Source organism: Stegastes partitus, unplaced genomic scaffold, assembly GCF_000690725.1.
Source record: "Stegastes partitus isolate 25-593 unplaced genomic scaffold, Stegastes_partitus-1.0.2 Scaffold225, whole genome shotgun sequence".
NCBI lineage: Eukaryota > Metazoa > Chordata > Actinopteri > Pomacentridae > Stegastes > Stegastes partitus.
In genome coordinates this window covers 194,575-197,085 of record NW_007577956.1, presented here as the reverse complement: position 1 = coordinate 197,085, position 2,511 = coordinate 194,575, and the positions used below count along the sequence as shown (strand labels likewise).

General features: G+C 47.1%; 1 protein-coding gene across 1 annotated transcript in view; it reads left to right on the top strand.

Moving 5' to 3' along the window:
* syngap1b (synaptic Ras GTPase activating protein 1b) overlaps window positions 1-2,511 on the top strand; it is a 190,987-nt gene that overhangs the window by 58,883 nt on the left and 129,593 nt on the right. The window lies entirely within an intron of this gene.

Below are 2,511 nucleotides of genomic sequence, written 5' to 3'. Positions count from 1 at the left end.
TGTGCTCTTTTGTTCATTGGAGCAGACATTGTGCCTTTAAAGCTGAAACTGGCAGCGTAACTTTGTGCACGTTGTCACATCCTCTGTAGCTGTCAGAGGTAATAGCACAGCAGACATTTTGACTTTAATTAATAACATTAACAATGGCTGAGTTCCAGATCCAGGAAGCTATTTCAGCAAAGCCAGCATGCAAAGTAGCAGAAACACAGCTTACACGGAGCACGGCGATCATCGTGGCCTGTTTCCTGCTATGAGAAGTCAAAATGTCTGCTGTGGAAAAGGCCTGTTGATGTTGATGGCGTTGTCACAGCATGCTAGCTAACATTTCACACCACAGCATGCTACGCTAGCTTTATCGTCAGCAGAGTGGAGGATGATGGGAATTCGTTTAAAGTTATCCTAATTCAAAGTGTTTGACCTGTTATTGGAGCTCAGCGTAAATCTGCTCCGATTCTTTTTCTTTGTAGAAATTAATGTTTGGTGCAGATTTCCCCGTAATCCATCCAGTGGTACCATCAGGGTCGGCGTATTGGACCGGCACTACCGAGACTAGACTCCTGATATTCGGTGAAACCTCTCATTGCCCCGACTAGCAGCAGCTCAGCCGGTTTACACACCGTACATGCTCTGTGCATCTCTCACTGGACTCATGAAGAATGGATGCTTCTTAATATATTTTTCATCGAGGAGGTTGTTCTGTAATTTCATCACAACAGGCAGCATGTCAGCCGTGAGACGGCGCTGCATCACCACCGAGTTTTGTGCACTTTGGTTGCACAAGTAGCCGAGCGGAGAGTAATTGCGTCGGCTGCTGATTTATGATGCTTGTACCTGATTAAGTTGGATAAAGAGACTCATAAACAGAATCCTGATGCTGTGATGTGAAGCGTCTTCTGCTCGGCTCGTCTAACTGGATTATTGCGTCTCGTGTGTGTTCGTCTGTCCGATGCGATGCGGCCGTACAGCGGTAGCGGCGAATATTAGTTGCTTGATGTGGAGCGCTGTCTGCATTAAATTTTTATGTGCCCTTGCTTTGATGGACACACATCAGCACCAAATAGTAGTTTTTGTGCAAACGCCGGCGACTCACACACACACACACACACACACACACACACACACACACACACACNCTCTGTGTTTGTGCAGATGCATGGCCAGGTTGTTGTTGCTGCAGGTTCTCGTGTTTGTGCTTTAGTGTTCTACCCACCGTCAGACAGCCAGCAGTGTTTGATTGCCGCCCTGTTAAGAAATAATGGATTGCAGTTTTCGCACATTACACACTCTATTTCTTACGCTCACACACACACACACACTTACACACTCCCTCACTTGTCTGTATTTCACTTTCTTGCGCACACACACGCCGTCCCACCATATTCCCTTGCTCCTCACAGCTGGGCCCGAGGAAGCAGTGGTGACATATGGGCACGCCAGCCTGCAGCATCGCTCAACCCAACCTGCCAAGCCGAACAAAAACACCCTCGTCCCTTCACTTCAATGGCCCTCGTTCCTTCCCTCCCTCCTCCAGCGCCAGCATCCCTCCATCCAGCCTCTTTCGCTGATGCCAAGAAGCAGCGTGATGCAGTTGTTAGCATCTAACTGAAACTCAAGGAGCATGTTCCTCTTTAATTGTGATCAGAAGGGGATCGATTTCAGTCCTGCCCGTTACGACGGTCGGGATAGATGCTTACATCCATCAGGAACACAGTTTACATGTCAGATTGGATGATATTGATCACTATGCTGTCGCTGTAGTAATATCCATCTGCAGACATGCTTTGGACCTATTTTGTGATCAGGAGCTGCTCTACTTTAATACACAAGTGAAAGAATGCAGGACTGTTGAAGACTGAAGCTTGTCATCGACTGCTTCAGTTTACAGCGAGACATCCTGCGGTCGTGTAGCTACAGTAACGCAACCTGTTCGACACAGTGACGGCAACACCGTCGGTGGAGCCACAACATCTTGTGATAATGGTGGAATTTAGTGAAATGCCAGTGGATGCGTTGCAGCACAGCTTTTATTGCTTTGCTAAGACTCTGATCCATCTGCTCTCGTCCCCAATCCAGCAAAATATCCTCCCAGATTCTGGCCACACTCGGGCGTTTGAAGTACACGGATCCTCGTCCACATTTTGTCAGACATGTGAAACGGAGATGATTTGCAAAGCTTAACCGTCATAAAGCAAAATACAGATTTGCTGCCACTGTTATTCTTTAAAGTAACCAGAAGGGCATTTGGAGAGAGCAGCTCTGTGCCGCTGCTAATCCCACAACTTTAAATAGAAGTGATTTGAATCAGCACCTGGTAGTTTTGTGTAATTCTGCTTTCAGACCAACCAACAGAAAACAAATGTGACAGAAGACAGCTGAACTCCACTGCAGGGAGGGATGTTTGAAATCTTGATGCTGAGTTGCAATGGAGCAGTTGTGTAGGTGCATGAAGAACCCGAAGCAGGACAATCGCTGTGTCTTTGGCTGATCTGAAAGTTGATCCTATCTGTGATC